The sequence below is a fragment of the Bos mutus genome, chromosome 21 (genome assembly GCF_027580195.1).
Source record: "Bos mutus isolate GX-2022 chromosome 21, NWIPB_WYAK_1.1, whole genome shotgun sequence".
Lineage (NCBI taxonomy): Eukaryota > Metazoa > Chordata > Mammalia > Artiodactyla > Bovidae > Bos > Bos mutus.
Genome location: NC_091637.1, coordinates 31,818,415 through 31,839,198, shown reverse-complemented (window position 1 = coordinate 31,839,198; position 20,784 = coordinate 31,818,415). Strand labels below are relative to the sequence as shown.

The 20,784-nt window shown below is 40.5% G+C and overlaps 2 protein-coding genes across 8 annotated transcripts in view; one reads left to right on the top strand and one right to left on the bottom strand.

Moving 5' to 3' along the window:
- Positions 1 to 4,544, bottom strand: part of HMG20A (high mobility group 20A) — a 76,199-nt gene extending 71,655 nt beyond the window's left edge. The window contains exon 1 of one of the 2 annotated variants that reach the window (XM_070358576.1): positions 4,515 to 4,544. The gene's annotated coding sequence lies outside the window, so the exon portion shown is untranslated. The other variant, XM_070358575.1, reaches the window with a different exon arrangement.
- Positions 4,545 to 5,051: 507 nt separating this feature from the next.
- The window catches only part of PEAK1 (pseudopodium enriched atypical kinase 1), a 317,398-nt gene continuing 301,665 nt past the window's right edge, over positions 5,052 to 20,784 (top strand). For all 6 annotated transcript variants that reach the window (XM_070358573.1, XM_070358568.1, XM_070358572.1 and 3 more), the window contains exon 1: positions 5,052 to 5,224. The gene's annotated coding sequence lies outside the window, so the exon portion shown is untranslated. The remainder of the gene's footprint in view (positions 5,225 to 20,784) is intronic.

Genomic DNA, 20,784 nt, shown 5'->3' with positions numbered 1-20,784 from the left:
CTTTTGTTTGTACCACACAAAGGAGGTTAGAATGGTAGGGTTGTGATGCATGCATCGATGAAAAGGGTTGAATATTTAACACAGGGACTTTTACTGGTCTGGAGAAAAATTCAACTGAAATATTAAAGACTGGGTTTAGAATGCTTAGAGATCAAGACCGAAAGAGATCAAGTTTAGGGCTGTTTCTTGATTCAGTTTGAACAATGATCACACTACAGAGCTTATTTAGGAATATCAAGGGAGCAAAATTCCAGTTTTGATTTGGAGTATACCTGCCTCTTGAGAAACCTGTATGCAGGTCAGGAAGCAACAGATGTAAGTGGACATGGAACAACAGACTGGTTCCAAATAAGAAAAAGAGTACGTCAAGGGTATATATTGTCACCCTGCTTATTTAACTTCTATGCAGAGTACATCATGAGAAACGTTGGGCTGGAGGAAGCACAAGCAGGAATCAAGATTGCCAGGAGAAATATCAATAACCTCAGATATGCAGATGACACCACCCTTTGGAAAAAAGTGAAGAAGAACTAAAAAGCCTCTTGATGAAAGTGAAAGTGGAGAGTGAAAAAGTTGGCTTAAAGCTCAACATTCAGAAAACGAAGATCATGGCATCCAGTCCCATCACTTCATGGGAAATAGATGGGGAAACAGTGGAAACAGTGTCAGACTTCATTTTTCTGGGCTCCAAAATCACTGCAGATGGTGACTGCAGCCATGAAATTAAAAGAGGCTTACTCCTTGGAAGGAAAGTTAGGACTAATCTAGACAGCATATTAAAAAGCAGAGACACTACTTTGTCAACAAAGGTCCGTCTAGTCAAGGCTATGGTTTTTCCAGTGGTCATATATGGATGTGAGAGTTGGACTGTGAAGAAAGCTGAGTTCTGAAGAATTGATGCTTTTGAACTGTGGTGTTGGAGAAGACTCTTGAGGAGTCCCTTGCACTGCAAGGAGATCCAACCTGTCCATCTTAAAGGAGATCAGTCCTGGGTGTTCATTGGAAGGACTGATGCTGAAGCTGAAACTCCAATCCTTTGGCCACCTGATGGAAGAGCTGACTCATTGGAAAAGACCCTGATGCTGGAAAAGTGAAGGCAGGAGGAGAAGGGGACGACAGAGGATAAGATGGTTGGATGGCATCATCGACTCAATGGACATGCGTTTGGGTGGACTCCGGGAGTTGGTGATGGATAGGGAGGCCTGGCATGCTGCGGTTCATGGGGTCACAAAGAGTCAGACATGACTGAACTGAACTGATACTCCAAGAGAATATGGATATTTGTGTGTATTCACTGATGTATTTCAAGATCCTAAAACAGAGACTATTACATAGTAAGCACTCAATAAACTTTTCTTGAAATAATGAAAGGTCATGAAAGGGGTATTCTCATTTGAATACTCTTGATGGCCCTGAGATGACAGCAGAACAGCAGGTTTAAGGACCATTCATGTTATTAGCATATTCCTTTTCAACTCAATGGCAAAAACAAGGAACTATCAAAACAACAAATATACCAAAAAGCAATAGTTGTAAAACAAGAGCATGATTTTACAAAGAAAGGTAGACAAAAGAATGAAAAGATCCTTTTGCATTAGAGATAGCATCTAGCTCTTCCTGGATAATTAAACTTCAGTGAGACAGAATCCAGAATTTTGACCTACTGTTTTATTTCAAACTGCTATGAGCAGTATATCTAATGACTGCTTTTTGAAAAAGAAAATGGTTATCTAATCTAAATATTATGAAAAAATGGACAATCTCTTTTTTCTTGATGGCAAGTAATGGAATGAAATTCATTTACTTAAAGAAGCAACAGAATACACCTACAAAAGTCTTTATTTTTCTAATTTTGATAATGTTTCTATTAGAACATGCAAAGAAAACTGCAACAAAGAACTGCAAGGGAAAAAAAAAAGCCTTTGGAAGACAGCAAACTACTCTACAAAAACACTTTTAAAGAGAATAAAAGCAGGTTCCATGAACTTCCCTCTATTTTCCACAAGGTTTTCTAGTATTTCTTCTTTGATGGAACCAATGAATAACTGCCACTTATCACAAAACATCTTCTTTCAGATATGTGCTTTATAAATTGCTTTCTTCTGAACAGACAATTCTTAAAGTTGCTCAAGTCTCTCAGCTGCAACAATTTTTCTTATTTCTATTATACTGCATTTCTTCCATGGAATGGTATAAAGACCAATTTTAAAAACTCCTTTGCTTTCCAAAGATAGTTTCCTAAAGGCACTACTACTGTATTTCAATCAATATTTTAACTTACTTTTTCTCTATTTCATCTAATTCCACAAGTTTTACTCACTTCAATAGTTCTTAATGCTGTAGTTTAATAGTTTGTCAGGAGTCTCATATAATATTTTCTTCTATAGTACACTAACAGAAGATAATGAACATGTTTTTCTAATCAGTTAATTAACACTTGCTTGAGGCAGTCTACATGTTCCTAACCTTTTATTAATAGTAACACAGACATAAATAGGTCCTGTTTTTTCAGCTTTTGCAGAAACTCTGTAGTCCTTGAAAAGGTAATTCACTGATTTTTGGGTCTTAGCTTTTTTGTCTTTATGTCTATAAAAGGTCAAAACATATCTTTTTCCTTATTGTGACATTTAAGTTTTACAGTTGTTTGAACATTTTAGTGTAAATTAGATTTTCTAATAAACTCTAAACAAAAAGCTTTTGAAAAGAACTAGAATCAAAACAATTGCAAATTCTGAGGGTAGATTAGGTGAGAACCCTAAAGGAAAAAAAATACAAAAGCTTTATTCTTTTAAATATTCTTGAAAGACATTACAGTTCACTTGATAGATATTCTAAAATTACTAATGCTGTTGAGATTTTATAATCACCAAATAGATTGATCCTTTCAGTACCCTCACCACCCACTAAGTATTGTGGTACTTGAAAACAAGCCAAGAAATCAAACTGTTAAGTGTTTATTACTTAACAAGTAGTTTCTTACAAAACACCGAGAATATAGGAAAATAGAACATTCTGGTACATATTTTTTGTCCTTTATGAGCCAAATTTCCCCCCTACTTAAAATCTGAGCTGAATTTCAGGATCCGTGCACCATGCCTTAAGACCACAAAGTGTAGACACCATTTTTATATCGATGCTGGGTGCGTGTGCATGCATATGCATGCTAAATCGCTCAGGTGTGTTAGACTCTCTGCGACCCCATGGACCCTGGCCTGCCCAGACTTCTCTGTTCATGGGATTTCCCAGGCAAGAATACTGGAGTGGTTTGCCATTTCCTACTCCAGGGGATCTTCCTGACTCAGGGATGGGACCCACGTCTCTTACAGGTTCTGTCCTCTGCCTGAAAACAACTTCCTCAGCTTTAAAAATTCTTATATGTAATTTACATGAAACATCTGTGAAAGTCGCACTGTAGTACATTTCCCCCCTTTGTAATTTAATTAAATCGATTTTTAAAGCTGAGGAAGTTGTTTTCAGGCACAGGGCAGAACCTGCACCCTAAAAGCAACAGGTCTAAGGATTTAAGACACCAATCACATCAGTTAGGGTAACATCTGTTAATTGGGTATATTTTCACTCTTGTGAAAATGCTTCATAGTTTACGTAAAATATCGAGTCCTGTAATAAACCTCTTTAAGAAGAGCTATAGAGTTTCTGTGGCACGTCAAGGCAAAGAATACCGCTATACCATACTCTTAAGTCAAGGTTGGACTTGAGTCGGGGAGCAGGGTGGGCAATTCATGAGTCACACCGGAAAGCATGTCATCTTGCTCAGTCAGATGGGTAGAAAATTTTAACAAGACGTTTCGAATTCTTTGAAAAATGCATTAAGAAAATTCTATTGGGGAAAAAATTTTCACCTTACACATGGAATCAAAACTCACATAAATTCTGACTGGAGTCTGGTGATCAGCACAACTGGAATAACCTAATTTTTTCACATAAGACACAATCCCAAAGCTTTAAGATACTGTCTATGCATATGGCACCAAGCATCACCTTTTCAAGCTCTCGCCGGCCGGGAAATGGGTTGGACACCCCAACCTATCACCCTACCCCCACAGGAAGTGAGTTATGTTCCCCCCCTCCCCCAGGAGGGCCTTCCTCCCCTCCCCCAACCGGAAGTGAGGCGCCCCCATTCAGTCGGCCTCAAACTGAGGCAAACCAGTAATAGCAAAAGAGGGGTGATCTTCAAGGGGTAAAGGGTACCTCCACTGTGGCCACCCGCAAGCTCGCCTTGCTTACTGACCTGCTGATGATAGGGGTAGACAGGGGCCCGAGGCCTAAAGAAAGTCCCTGGCACACAGGACAATTCCCTGAGCCCCTCTCAACCGCCTTCACTCTTCTCACTCCGTCGTCTCACAGCTTGACAAAAATTCCTCCGCAGTACTTTATATTAATGTCTTTTCTTTCCCTTTACCTAATTCCTCAACTGCCTTCCATAGGTAACTTCTTTAATCGTTGCATTTAAAATTTTTCCAGTGAGGAGAAAAATGAAATATTATTTCCCATACCTTCAGAAAAATGAAGGGATTATTTTGTTCAAAGGCGGCGAAGGACTACGTGATTACGTAAGGTGAGACTTATTTTCGCGGAGGTTTCTGGGAGTTGTAGTTTTTAAAATTAAGGCCTGCAGAAATATTGGGCTTAAATTGGTGATTACTGTGTGCTGGAGTCCTTGAAGATACATATTCTGTATTCGATGGTAGGCTGACCTAGGGGCCTGAGGCTCCAAATGAGCCAGTACTTCGTTCCCCTTTTCCGCTTAAACGTAATTGAACTAAAATTTCCCTTCACGCCAGACGAAGGTCCTGGTTGTCCCTCCCTCTTCCCTTGGCCACGCCCCCTCGGCCAATCAGACGTGCTCTAGGTCTCTCCCGGGAGGTAGGAACGCGAGAGGTGGGGCCTCACGGTGACTCCTCCCGCGGGGCTGAGGAGGGACTGGGAGAGAGCCGGTGTGCGCGCGCGCGCGTGTTCGCTCCAGGAGCGCGGCGGCGAGTGCGCGCGCGGAGAGGCGGCGCGCGAGGCTAGGAGGAGGCGGGCTGGCTGGTGGGCCGGGCGGGCGGCGGGCGGCCGGGAGCGCGCGGTGGACTCGGCGGCGGCTAGTAGTTAGTTAGTTGTTGTTAGTCAGTGTCAGTTGCTCGGCGGCGGCGCCGGCGGTCACCAGGAAGGGTACGGGACGGTCGGCGAAGGTGGTCACCGCGACGGCGTGTGAGCCCCTCAGGTAACGGGGGCAGGGTTGTCCGCGTCCCCTTCGATCCCTTCTGTCCTCTCGCGCCGGCTTGTGGGACTAGGGTCGCCGACGGGTAAGGGGGATGACCTGGGGGAATCCGGGCGGGGCGGCGCAGGGTCTGGGTGGCGCCGCCGCGGGGGCTTAGGCGGCTTGTGCCTCTGGCCCGGCGCGGGCTCTCCGGCCACGGCCACCCCCGCGCCCCGCCGTCCCTGGGGCCCGTCGGCGCCTCGCGCCCCCTGCCTCCCCCGCTCTCACCCCCTCCCTCGCTGGCTGCGGTGGCGGCGGCCCCGGTGGCTCGGCGCCCCCCAGAGGAGGGAAAGTTGGGACCTGGCGGCGGGGGACGCCCCCGAGCGCAGCTGGAAGGCTGCTGGGGAAAGTGAAGCCTGGAGGAGGTGTACGCGGTGAGGCTAGGGCAGGAAGGACGCCTCTCGTTCCTGCGAAGTCTGCAGGGACATCCCCATCCACCTCCAAACCCGAGGATCCGGCGCAGCCTGGCCAACAGCGCCAGGGCGAAACCCGGTGGCTCTTTGCCTGCTCACTTCGCTCTGCGGTTTGTGAGCCCCCCTAACGTGCGGGTTTGCTTGGTTATTTGGGGGTTTTGAGTGGTTCGTGAGGTCAGTCTTGTATCTCCTTTGCCCTTTGATTCGTTCATTCTTTTAACTTTTCTTTCCCCCCACGATAAGGACTTGCCGTCTGAGCCCCTTTTCTACCCTCTCCCAATCGCCTGCACCATCCGTCTGAGAGCTTGATTTCTTTTTTTTTTTTTCGCCCTTTGACTACATGAAAGACTGCTGAGAGCAACAGGAAAGAGGAGCCCTCCCACCATTAAATGTTACTTTTTTGCAGTCCGCTGTGTTTTTAAGATCCTCGTTTAGGAATCGGAGAGCTATGGAATGGAGTTACTGGAAGGCTGGCGTTGAGGGGATAGGAAAGGAGCTAAAGGAAAACTATGATTTCATTTCTGTTGGCCTTGTTATAGAAAACTCAATACATTTTTCTCTGTGTCTGTTAAATATGGTAAGATTATATATGAAAGTCTGATTTTGGGTCATTGTATGGTGTTGTCATCAGCTTTTCACCTGAATTGGGATTGCCTTGAGGATTCTGTGTTGGGGCCTACCTCTTGACTTTTATTCAGCCACAACGTCTTTTTTTTTCTTTTTTCCTTGATAAATGGAATGATGTGGTAATGTGTATAGTCGGAGAACCCATATTGCTCTCTGCAGTGTAGAAGTGAAAACCATGAATTACCCACAGGGGTAAAACTTTCTGTGAGCAATCTTGAATACTTGCTTCATGATGGCTTCTCCTGTAATCTCAGAGCACTTCTAGATAGCTCAGTTCACTGACTACCTTAATTACTTTCTGAAGTGCCTGCTTCTCTTTGGTGACTCGTTTAGTAAACTATAATGGCATGTATGGTACATTTTCTTGGCTTCAGAATGGGAGTTGTAGCCTCTGCCCAGAGATGAACAGTTAACAATGGAAGCAGAATTCATACGATTACTATGTGTTTTGGCTATGACCAACTCGCAAACTATGTGAAAAAACAAACATCTTTCCATAACTGTCAGAAGGGAAGAGGGGGAAATATTTTATCATGTCTTTATTTTTGGAGACTCTAACATGACTATATTAATGTGGGGAAAATGTCAAAGTATCTTCTATAAGCCTTTTTGATATGTGGTTCTCTTCTTCACCTCTGACCCTCCATTTAGGGTTTGACCTTTATGTTTGGCTGTGCTCCAGGATGGGAAGAAAAGTATTTTGGTGAAAGGAAAAGATAAGATTGCTTTGAACTATTATGATACTGTGACTATTCATTTTACCCAGTGATAGTACAGAGAAACCTCCTCCATAATTTTTGTACCCCATTAACATTCAGTCAAAATTTATTTTTAAGAGTTTACCACGAGGCCCATAAAGAAATAATGCCACTTCATAACTGTTCCTGACAATCATGTTTAAAAATATGTTCCTGGAATGTGTTATATGTGTTCTCATATAAACATTTATCTTTGTACATTTATGATAATGTAAATATTTAAGTCTGAGAGCTTAAAAACTTTTATTTGCTTATTTGCATACATGTTTTTCAACATCTAGCAGTGCCAACCATATTTGCCAAATAAGCATCAGCCATAAATTCATGCTTTGGCACATTTCATATAATAACTCTTCTAAATTGCTCTATGGTGAAGCATCATGAGATTAGCATTTGCTTCATGAGAGAGATTTGTTGTTGTTTTTAACTGTAATGATGTTCTGTTTAAGTGGAACAGGTGCTGGGCTCTAGCTGTTTGTGTTGAAACCTGCCAAATCATACTCTTTTGTTGGATGGGTTATTTGAGTAATTTAGGAACCAAACTGTGGCCCCTGGCATGCCAAGTTGAGTTCAAGGCTCCATATCACTGCTGCAAATTCCTGTTTTCACTGTAAGAGGTGTGTATGATGAGCCCTATTTTCTTATTACTCTTCTCTTTACTGTAATTCCTGCTTCCTAGCATCATTCTGATCCTTTCATTACTGGAGCTCTTGGAAAAAAATCTAGGTTCCTTCTTTGCTGATTTGTTTTCCTTGGAGAAATTTTAGTAACTTTCAGGCCAGGAATAGATAGTTCACATTTGTTCAGCAAATATTTTGAGTGCCTTTTAAGTGGTAGGCATGGTGGAAATCCCTGAGTATATGTAGAATGATATACCTTTTTGCAAGGAGCATATAGTTTAGCAGAAGAAGATAGCTGATAACCAATAATTATAATGTGGAGTGATATATAACATGTGTAAGTGAATTCCTTTGGATAGAAACACAGAGGAGGATGGGTACTTGGGAGTCTTGGGAGGGGAGTGTCCTGAAATGCATCTTAGTGAGTTACCTCAGCTAATCTTCAGAAATAGACAGGGGTTAACTAGGTTCAGAAAAAGAGAAAGGACATTCTAGACCAGTGCTGTTCTGTAAAAATATAATAATGTAAGTCACAAATGTAATTCATATGTGTATTTTAAAATTTCCTATTAACCCCATTAAAAAGTAAAAGGTGAAATTAATAATATATTTTATTTAATTTGATATATATAAAATATTTCAATCTGTAATCAATATAAAAAGTATTATTGAGATATTTGACGTTCTCTTTTTCAAACTAAGTTTTCAGAATCTGGTATGTATTTTACACTTACACCATATCTCAGTTGGGTCTAGCCTTGTTAAAGTATTCAATAGGCACATGTGGACAGCAGAGTGTAGAATAGGGGATGAAAAAGTGTTAAGGAGTCAAATCACTGAATGCCTTATGAAACAAACTAAGGGGCTTTAACTTTATTCTGAAGGCTGTCCATGGGGTCGCTAAGAGTCCGACTTGACTGAGCGATTTCACTTTCACTTTTCACTTTCATGCATTGGAGAAGGAAATGGCAACCCACTCCAGTGTTCTTGCCTGGAGAATCCCAGGGATGGTGGAGCCTGGTGGGCTGCTGTCTGTGGGGTTGCACAGAGTCAGACACAACTGAAGTGACTTAGCAGCGGCAGCAGCAGCAGCAGCAGTGAGGATTTAGTTGGGTGGAGGGAGTCAGGGAATTATGCTGTGAAGAACCATATTTGTGTTCTGGGCAGTGAGGTGAATGCTGGATTAGAGAAGGGCAAAACTAGAAGCAGAACCAGTTAGGAAGCCATTCCTGGTGAGAAATGATGAGAGAGATAGAAGAGGGGTGTATGTGTAACAGGTTTAGGAAGTATTATCAACAGGATAGGGTAAATAATCAGATTATAGAGTTGAGCAAGATTGACAGTTTAACATGATTCCCACGTTTCTGTTGTGAGCTACTGAATGGGGCAGACAACTAAGAGAAGCCAGCCATCTGTGCCAGATAGACCAAAGTTGAAAAAGGAAACTATGAGAGATTTGTCACGGAAGCTGAGGGAGAAGAGTATTTCAAGGACTAGGAGTGGAGAATACTGTATCTCTCCATGCAAAGGCCAAGTGAGATAAAAATGGGAAAAAAAGCCCTTAAGACCTGATGATTAAGTCATTTGTTACTTCAGTTGGAGCAGGTAGCTACATTGTAATGCTTTCTGGGTGAGGGGGTTGAAGAGCCAATGACAACTAGAAATGTAGCTAATTGTGAGAGATATAGTGTTTTCAACAGAGGACTGAACAAATAGTATAGGTGAAGGAGATGCAGGGAATTTTAGAAAAGTTTACTGTCTCTCCCCACTTTTTAAAATAAGATTTGGGGCATATTTATTTGGGCTTGTAATGAACCAATGTAGAGGAGAAATTAAAGTGGGGTGGGGAGGAGAGAGATGGGGGGCAGAGGTGATTGATGGTGCCAGGATTTGGGAAGCAATAGTAAGGGATGGGATCCAAAGCATAGGTAGAGAAGTTGGCCTTGATTTTCCTTCTTCGTTGAGCATGAGGAAAAGAGATGAAATTGGAGGCAGTGTAAACAAGTTTCTAAATGATGGGGACTGGAGGGAGAATGAATTGATGTGTCTTCTAACATTTTTGAGTACCTGCCTAGAATGAGGGGGAGCATGATAAAATAGGGGTTCTTAAAAAAGCATGTCAATAATATAATAGCTTAATAGCTTTCAAGGGAATGGGAAAGAAATAGATACATGACTAGGATAATGAAAAAGAATTGTTAGGCAGCATAGAGGGCCCATTTGAGGTTCTAGACCTCAGATTTGTAGGGATTCCAGTTTGCATGGTTTGATTTTTCTCCAGCATCGATCACTCTGGGTATAACTGAAGAAACTCACAAGAGCTCTAAAGGTAGGTACTGTTATTCTCCTTGATGGTGAGATAACAACTGAGGTTCAAACCCTGGTGATTCAGTTTGAGAGCCCAGGCTGTTATGCACAGCTTTGTGCAGATGCCTGCTTGGTAGAGATACCTGAAGGGCAGTCGGCTGAGCAAATTAATGATGTTAAAAGGCTGTGACTGGAGTGAACTGTGGAGTCCAGGTTGGATCATGAGCAGAAATCATAGAAGAGGTGATTCAACTGGGAGAAACTGGGAGCTAGAGGTCAGTGTGAAGCCAAAGAGCTAGTGAGGAGGGAGCAAAAATATTAGCTTTTGTTTATGGCGTACCTACTACTATGTGTTATATACTTTAATGCCTTATTTCTCATTCTAACAAAAGTGTTATTAACCTTAACATCCATCCCTTTGTCATTCTTCTTGAATGAAGAAACCGAGGATTTAGAAAGGTTAAATCACATGTCTAGAGACACACTCTCAAGTGATAGAACCAAGATCTGAGCCTATTCTTTGCTCTCCAAACCATAGTCCTCTCTAGTGAGGAGTAAGAGAAAATGCAGTAATGATGCAAAGTGGTAGAGCAACACTGGGATATTAAATTTAGGACTTCAAAGGTGTATCATTCATTTATCCAGTGTTTGTTTAGCATTAAGTGTGCTGAACATTGTTCTAGGTGCAGAGGTTATAGTAGTGAACCAAACGGACAAAAATCCATGCCCTGATGGACTTTACTTTCTGGAGAGAAAGACAGACATTAAACAAAATAAGTAACTTGTTATACAGTATTAGAAGGTGATGGATAAGTGCTGTAGAGAAAAATAGAGCAGGCAAGCAGGACAGGTATGCCAATGGGTATGTGCACTTTTAAAAGGATGTCTGGGAAGGACTTGGTGAGGAGTAAGCAGAGAATTTAAGAAGGAGGTAAGGGGGCACATTAGGTGGAAGAAACAGTTTTTTGCGTTGGCCCTGAGGCAGAAGTGTACTTCGTATATTCCAGAACACTAGGAGGGCATTGTGCCTGGACTGGAGTGAATAGAAGAGTAACAGTGAATAGAATGGAAGAGTAGAAAGTGGTTTAGTTCAAGAAATAACTGGGTCCAGACTACATAGAGCCTGTAGAACACTGGAAGGGCTCGGGTGTTTACTTTTTGAGATAGAAACCATTACAGGATTTTAAGCAAAATGACATGGTCAGATTTATGCTTTTAAAACTCCACTCCAGCTACTGTGTTAAAAGCGTTCTAAAACAGTGAAGAGTAAAAGCAAGAAGATCAGTTAGGAGGCTCTCTTTAAAAATCTATTTGAGAGTTAGTGGTGTCTTACATTAGGAAACTGATAAGAAATGATTGGATTTGGATATATTTTTAACTTTTTATTTTGAAATAATTTTAGATTTATAGAGGAGTTGCATAGATAATGCATAGAGTTCCTTAATGTCTCAGCATTATTGACATTTTGGACTAAATAAACCTGTGTTGTGGGGGTTGTCCTGTGCTATATAGGATGTTAGACAGATCCCTGGCCTCTGTCCATAGGTGGCAGTACCATCCCCCTGTTGTAACAATCAAAAATGTCTTTGGACATTACCAAATGCCCCCTATGGGGCAAAATTGCTCCTATTAAAAATCATTGCCATATACCCTTCACCTTTTTCCACCTAATATTAATATCTTACATAACCACAGTACATTTGTCAAGCTAAGAAGTTAATATTGGTACAGTGCTTCTGCCAAGCTGCAGACTTTGTGTTTCACCAGTTTTTCCACTAATATCCTTTTTCCATTGCATTATCCAAACCAGAATACTACATTGGTTTTAGTTGTCGAGTCTCCTTTGTCTCTTCTAATGCATGAGTTTCTTGGTTTTTCCTTACCTTTTATGACCTTGGTACTTTTAAAGAGTACTGGTCAAGTATTTTTATAGGATGTTCCTCAGTTTAGATTTTCTGATATCTTCTCATGATTAGTTACAGAATTTTGAGGAAGAACACCACAGAGTAAAGTTCCCTTGTTAATATACCTTCTTATCAACATGGCATCACTGGGCGATCACTTAGGTAAGGTAGTTTTTGCCAGATTTTTGCATTAGAAAGTCATTATTTTCCCTCTTCCATACACTGGTCGTTAGAAGCAAGTCATTAAATTCAGCTTACACTCAAGGGGAGGGGAATTAAGCTCTACTTCCTGGAGGGAGATGTATCAAAGAATTTATGGACATATATTAAAACCACCACAGTAATTGGTAAATATTTTGAGGGAGATACTTTGAGCCTTTGCCAGTATCCTGTTTCTGCTACTTTTAGCATTCACCAATAATCTTGCCTGTAGTAATTATTGCTGTGATGTTCTAAATGTACTGTTTATTTTCCCTCATTCTTACTGCATTTACTGATTGGAATTCTTCTGTAAGGAAGGTTTGTTCCTTCTCTATCTTTTTATCTATCTAATCATATCAGTTCTAATTCATGGATACTTTATTCTTAGGGTTATAATTCAGTTGGTATCATTATTTCTTTTATTGCCCAAATTATTCCAGCTTTGCCCATTGGGAGCTCTTTTAGTTGACTTCTGTGTCCTTTTGATATGCTCCTGTCCTTTGTATGTGTACGTGTTACGCTTCTTTATTCTCTGGCACTACTAGATGTTTCAGGCTTATCTTGTATCTTTCCTGCCTCAGCCCTAGACTCATTTCTTTTCACCAAACTCTCATTCCTTTTATTGGAGAATGGTATTTTGAGGTCAAGATCTGGATGCTAGGTGTGCTTGTTGTTAATAGGATATCACTTCTGCTAGATGCTCTCTGTGGACAGAGCTAGGAAATATATGTATGCTTACTAATCTGTGTATCCACACATACCTCTATTTATTTCTGTGTGTAAAATGTATCTCTGACCCTAACTAGGTATGTTTTGATCCAACAGGGTTTGCTGATGAATGTGGAATGTGAAAAGAGAGACATCAAGGATGACTCTAAAGTTTTTGGCTTAAGCAACAGGAAGGGTGGAGTTGTCATTTTCAGAGACGGGAAGACTATGAGCAGAGCAGGTTTCTGGGTAGAATTCAAGAGTTCCGTTCCAGACTGGCTACATTTTTGAGTTGTCTAATAGACATGCTAATTGAGATGTCAAGTCAGCAACTGAACAAATGAATCTATAGTTCAGAGGAGGGTGATGATCTAGGTTGTATACATTTAGAAATTATCAGTATAGATGAGATCACCTGAGTTGAGTGTAGTTAGAAAAGAGATTCAAGGACTGACCACAGGGCATCCCAGTTAGAGAGATGAGGAGGAACAGTTCTGTAAAATGGTAAGGATTGGGGTGGGACTTTAGGATGGATTTCATATCTGTTATTAATAAACAGTTTGTCAGTACCTATTATTTGCAAGGCACTGAGCTGTTTCAGGAGTTAGCATTGAGCCATAAATTTATAATCTAGGATGAGACAAATTACAGACTGAAAAAGAAAATAGCAGTGGAAGGCAAATACCAGATAATGGTTCAAATACATACTAAAAAAGCTAGTTAGAGGACATAGGCATCAGAAAAAATAAACTCAAGCATGTGCCAGCTACATATAAACACTGATATAAATATGTACCAGATAAGAAGCTTGTCAAGGTTTCAAGCACGCACTAGCAATTATCAAAACGGAGAATCTCTTCTGCATGTTGATCTTGGTTTCTTAAGTTGCTTCTGCTCTTGGTCCCCTGCCATTATAAAGCCTCAGGTTAGTAATTGTGCCTTTAGTCATAGCTATCAGTTAAGCAAGTGAACTGGTTAGGAGAGTTTCTGTTACACTTGACTTTTTAACTTTTATCTCTCTACCACCTTTCCAGAATCAATGGGATTAGACTTCAGACTGTTTAAAAATTTGTTTCAGTGTAAAATCAAGCAGAAGTGGCCTTCATCTTCTGTGAACATGTGACACTTTTGACTGCTGCTTTCATGGATCGTCTTCAGTTCAGTTCAATTGCTCAGTCGTGTCCAACTCTGCGGCCCCATGGACTGCAGCACCCCAAGCCTCTCTGTCCATCACAAACAGAGGTTACTCAAACTCATGTCCATTGAGTCGGTGATGCATCCAACCATCTCGTCCTCTGTTGTCCCCTCTCCTCCCTCCTTTAATCTTTCCCAGCATCAGGGTCTTTTCCAATGAGTTGATCTTCATATCAGGTGGCCAAAGTATTGCAGTTTCAGCTTCAGCATCAGTCCTTCCAATGAATATTCAGGACTGATTTCCTTTAGGATGGACTGGTTGGATCTCCATGCTGGCCAGGGAAATCAAGAGTCTTCTCCAATACCACAGTTCAAAAGCATCAATTCTTTGGCGCTCAGCTTTCTTTATAGTCCAACTCTCAACATCCATACATGAGTACTGGAAAAACCATAGCTTTGACTAGATGGACCTTTGTTGGCAAAGTCATGTCTCTGCTTTTTAATATGCTGTCTAGGTTGGTCATAACTTTTCTTCCAAGAAGCAAGCATCTTTTAATTTCATGGCTGCAGTCACCATCTGCAGTGATTTTGGAGCCCCCAAAAATAAAGTCTCTCACTGTTTCCATTGTTTCCCCATCTCTTTGCCATGAAGTGATGGGACCAGATGCCATGATCTTAGTTTTCTGAATGTTGAGTTTTAAGCCAACTTTTTCACTCTCCTCTTTCACTTTCTTTTTTTAAAAAAATTATTATTATTATTATTTTTTTTTTTTACTTTGCAATATTGTATTGGTTTTGCCATACATCAATATGCATCCGCCACGGGTGTACACGTATTCCCCATCTTGAACCCCCTCCCACCTCCCTCCCCATACCATCCCTCTGGGTCATCCCAGTGCACCAGCCCCAAGCTTCCTGTATCCTGCGTCAAACCTGGACTGGCAATTCGTTTCTTATATGATGTTATACATGTTTTAATGCCATTCTCCCAAATCATCCCCCCCCCTTCCCCCAGAGTCCAAAAGACTGCTCTATACATCTATGTCTCTTTTGCTGTCTTGCATACAGGGTTGTCGTTACCATCTTTCTAAATTCCATATATATGCGTTAGTATACTGTATTGGTGTTTTTCTTTCTGGCTTACTTCACTATGCATAATAGGCTCCAGTTTCATCCACCTCATTAGAACTGATTCAAATGTATTCTTTTTAATGGCTGAGTAATACTCTATTGTGTATATGTACCACAACTTTCTTATCCATTCATCTGCTGATGGACATCTAGGTTGCTTCCATGTCCTGGCTATCATAAACAGTGCTGCTATGAACATTGGGGTACACGTGTCTCTTTCAGTTCTGGTTTCCTCGGTGTGTATGCCCAGCAGTGGGATTGCTGGGTCGTGTGGCACTTTCATCAAGAAGCTCTTTAGTTCTTCTTCACTTTCTTCCAAAGGATGGTGTCATCTGCATATCTGAGGTTATTGATATTTCTCCTGGCAATCTTGATTCCTGCTTGTGCTTCATCCAGCCCAGCATTTCTCATGATATACTCTGCCTATAAGTTAAATAAGAAAGGTGACAATATACAGCTTTGACATACTCCTTTCCCAATTTGGAACCACCTGGACATGTCCACAGTTTATTGTGATCCACACAATGAAAGGCTTTGGCATAGTCAATAAAGCAGAAATAGATGTTTTTCTTGAACTCTCTTGTTTTTCGATGATCCAGTGGATGTTGGCAATTTATTGTGGATCACAATAAACTGTGGAAAATTCTGAAAGAGATGGGAATACCAGACCACCTGACCTGCCTCTTGAGAAATCTATTTGCAGGTCAGGAAGCAACAGTTAGAACTGAACATGGAACAACAGACTGGTTCCAAATAGGAAAAGGAGTACGTCAAGGCTGTATATTGTCACCCTGCTTATTTAACTTCTATGCAGAGTACATCACGAGAAACGCTGGGCTGGAAGAAGCTGGGCTGGAATCAAGATTGCCGGGAGAAATATCAATAACCTCAGATATGCAGATGACACCACCCTTATTGCAGAAAGTGAAGAGGAACTCAAAAGCCTCTTGATGAAAGTGAAAGAGGAGAGTGAAAAAGTTGGCTTAAAGCTCAACATTCAGAAAACAAAGATGATGGCATCCGGTCCCATCACTTCATGGGAAATAGATGGGGAAACAGTGTAAACAGTGTCAGACTTTATTTTTCTGGGCTCCAAAATCACTGCAGATGGTGACTGCAGCCATGAAATTAAAAGACGCTTACTCTTTGGAAGAAAAGTTATGCCCAACCTAGATAGCATATTCAAAAGCAGAGACATTACTTTGCCAACAAAGGTTCGTCTAGTCAAGGCTATGGTTTTTCCAGTGGTCATGTATGGATGTGAGAGTTGGACTGTGAAGAAAGCTGAGCGCCGAAGAATTGGTGCTTCTGAACTGTGGAGTTGGAGAAGACTCTTGAGAGTCCCTTGGACTGCAAGGAGATCCAACCAGTCCATTCTGAAGGAGATCAGCCCTGTGATTTCTTTGGAAGGACTGATGCTGAAGTGGAAACTCCAGTACTTTGGCCACCTCATGCAAAGAGTTGCCTCATTGGAAAAGACTCTGATGCTGGGAGGGATTGGGGGCAGGAGGAGAAGGGGATGACAGAGGATGAGATGGCTGGATGGCATCACTGACTCGATGGACATGAGTCTGAGTGAACTCCGGGAGTTGGTGATGGACAGGGAGGCCTGGCGTGCTGCGATTCATGGGGTCACAAGGAGTCGGACACGACTGAGCAACTGAACTGAACTGAACTGGACATGTCCACTCATGTCCAGTTGCTTTTTTACCTGCAAACAGATTTCTCAGGAGGTAGGTCAGGTGATCTGGTATTCCCAACTCTTGAAGAATTTTCCATAGTTTGTTGTGATTCACACAGTCAAAAGCTTTTATGTAGTCAATGAAGCAGAAATAGATGTTTTACTGGAACTCTCTTGCTTTTTCAGTGATCCAGCAGATGTTGGCAATTTGATTTCTGGTTCCTCTGCCTTTTCTAAATCCTTGAGCATCTGGAAGTTCACAGTTCACATACTGTTGAAGCCTGGCTTGGAAAATTTTGAGCATACTTTACTAACATGTGAGATGAGTACAATTTTGCGGTAGTTTGAACATTCTTTGTCATTTGCCTTTCTTTGGGATCGGAATGAAAACTGACCTTTTCCAGTCCTGTGGTCACTGCTGAGTTTTCCAAATGTGCTGGCATATTGAGTAAAGCACTTTCACAGCATCATCTTTTAGGGTTTGAAATAGCTCAGCTGGAATTCCATCACCTCCTCTAACTTTGTTCGTAGTGATGCTTCCTAAGGCCACTTGACTTCGCATTCTAGGATGTCTGGCTCTAGGTGAGTGATCACACCGTTGTGATTATCTGGGTTGTGAAGATCTTTTTTATATAGATCTTCTGTGTATTCTTGCCATGTCTTCTTAATATCTTCTGCTTCTGTTAGATCCATACCATTTCTGTCCTTTATTGTGCCCATCTTTGCATGAAATGTTCCCTTGGTATCTTTAATTTTCTTGAAGAGATCTCTAGTCTTTCCCATTCTATTGTTTTCCTCTATTTCTTTGCATTGATCACTGAGGAAGGCTTTCTTATCTCTCCTTGCTATTCTTTGGAACTCTGCTTTCAAATGGGTATATCTTTCCTTTTCTTCTTTGCCTTTTGCTTCTCTTCTTTTCACAGCTATTTGTAAGGCCTCCTCAACCATTTTGCCTTTTTGCATTTCTTTTTCTTGGGGATGGTCTTGATCCCTGTCTCCTGTACAATGTCACGAACCTCTGTCCACAGTTTTTCAGGCACTCTATCTATCAGATCTAGTCCCTTAAATCTATTTGTCACTTCCACTATAATCACAAGGGATTTGATTTAGGGCGTATATGAATGGTCTAGTGGTTTTCCCTACTTTCTTCAATTTAAGTCTGAATTTGGCAATAAGGAGGTCATGATCTGAATCATGGTCAGCTCCAGGTCTTGTTTTTGCTGACTGTATAGGGCTTCTCCATCTTTTGCTGCAAACAATATAATCAGTCTGATTTTGGTATTGACCAGCTGATGATATCTATGTGCAGAGTCTTCTCTGGTGTTGTTGGAAGAGGGTGTTTGCTATGACCAGTGCATTCTCTTGGCAGTACTCTATTAGCCTTTGCCCTGCTTTATTCTGTACTGTAAGGCCAAATTTGTCTGTTACTGCAGATATTTCTTAGACACTCGTATTTGTCATTTTATTAAATTCATATCCAAATGTGATCATGGAACTTTAAAAGTAATTTAAATGTGTAACATAGTAAACCTAGGTTTAAGTAAAATATTTTAATTTTAGCTCTGTTGCACTAAAAATGGATAGGTTTCATTGCCAGCCATTAAAAGGTAATATGGCATGAGACATGCAGATGTATTTACTCAGTAGTAGTTTTTCAATCACTCTCTAGGACCTGTAAGAGAAATGAGGGGTATATCTACGTTAGAAACATAAGGGGCAAAAAGATCACAGGATTCCATTCTCAATTCTGCCACTGAATGGTTGGCAAAGCTGTTAACTATTTGTATGTACAGTATGTTGTATTTATTAATTGTGGAAAGCTTTATTGTATTCATATGCTGAATAAAAAAAGACTCTGCCTTGAGTGTAAAGACTATGTCTTATTAGCACAATGCCTAGCATGAAATGGATACTCAGATGGTTGTTGAATGAAGGAGTTACATAAAATACTTGACTGTTACATTAAGACATAAAGAGTTATTTAGCTTGCTCAAGTAACCTTAAGGTATTAAAAACTTTGTTTGTGTAATTCAGATTTAGGGCAAAGTAAAATAACTGTGTGTTAACATTCTCATTTTAGCCTAAGCCAAACAAACAATGGACTTCCCTGGTGGCTCAGATAGTAAAGAATCTGCCTGCAATGCAGGAGACCAGGGTTCCATCCCTGGAGGAGGGCATGGCTCAGATGATGAAGAATCTGCCTGCGATGTGGGAGACTCAGGTTCAATCCCTGGGTTGGGAAAATCCCCTGGAGAAGGAATGACAACTCACTCCAGTATTCTTACCTGGAGAATTCCACGGACAGAGGAGCCTGGCAGACTACAGTCCATGGGGTCACAAAGAATCATGACATGACTGATTGACTAAGACTTTCACTTTCAAACAAACAATACTACTCTTAAAACCATGATCCTTATCTTTCAAGTAATTCATAATCCTGTCCTCTTTGAGTAGTCAAGAATTCTATTCAGGAATTAGGCTGCCTGAATTTGAATCTTGGCTCAACTGATTACTATCCATGGGATCTGAAGTTGGTTTAACTGTGCTTCAGTTTCCTCATTTGTAAAATGGGAATAATAATATAACTACTTGATGGAACTGTGAAGTGAGATAACAATATGTAGCAAGCACATGTTTGATATATAGTATTCAATTAATTTTAACTGTTATTCTAAAAATGTTGAGAGACTAATATTTAAAAATTTTGCATTTTCTAGAAAATAATGTTTGCTGAGTGATAGCTAAAGGGAAAATAAAAAAAAAATTCTGTGAACAAGAAAAGAAGACTGATGGAAAATAAACTTATAGTAATGTGTTGAAACTATGAAAGATAGGTTTTCTACTTTTTGCTACGTCTATTTTTCCCCTCTTCATTTGCTTAGCAGATTTTTATTAACTATTTTACTATGAGACACTGGGCTTTCATGAGCATATTACTTTTTAAGAGTCAACATTGCATTGTGGTTAAGAACATGAATTCTGGACCCAGATTGCCTGAGATTGAATCATCTTGGGGAAATTACTCTCTATGCCTGAGTGTTCTCATCTGTGAAATTGGGATATTGATGGTACCTACCTCAGAGAGTTCATGAGCTAATAATTGAACAGTGTTTAAAATAATGCATGGGGTGTAGTAAATGTCTTGTGTTGTTGAATAAAATAAAGAATGGTAGAAATATAACATTTGAAAATTAATGAAAGATTTTAGCTTTATAGGTTCATCCATACTCAGTAGACTATTTGTTTTCTTATAGTTGAGAAAAGTTTTCCTCTTAATCCCCTGTGTCTGCCTCCATGGTAGAGAAGCAGGAAAACAGTTTTCTTGTAAATCCTTTATATGATAGGAGCACTTTTCATAGTTTAGAATTAGGTTCCTCCCCACCCCCACCAATAATTTTCATAAGAGATTGAGTTACTTTTGTTATTACAAGACAAGATGCCGTGATGTACCTCTTAAATATTTTGAAATAATGAGTTGAATATTTCAAATTCTGAGAAACTGCCTTCTTCCCAGGTGTGAAACAATTTTTATGGATTTTATTTGGGTATGAAGTAGGAGTAATTGTGGGAGTTTGTGTGAAAGATTTAAGGCATTGGAGAAGCAATAAAATGTATTTTCCTGATGTCAGTTCTCTCTTTGACTTGAAAAATTGTTTTTGCAGCAATATCCCTTGACTGTTTTTCAGCATTTGCCTTTGAGGACTGGCTGCATTCACAATGTTAAACCTCACAACTAAATACTTCAGATGGACTGCCATTTCTTAATTCAGCTATGGTCCTGACCTGAAGTTAAAAGAGGTTGTTGGCTTCCAGATTCAATGAGGAAGTTAATAATAAGGAGAGAAGAGGATCCTGTAGTTTGAGGATCTTTTTCTTCTGTATAGAATAAGACAAAGTTTACATTGTTTCTTATATACCCCTTTCCTTACATATGTTGCTTGTGGAATGATAGCATCAGTGAATATGTAAATTATGCTATCAGCAGTCTAGAAGTAATACGGTAGTTCCTAATTTAGGAAGTTGAACTTTAATTATTGACT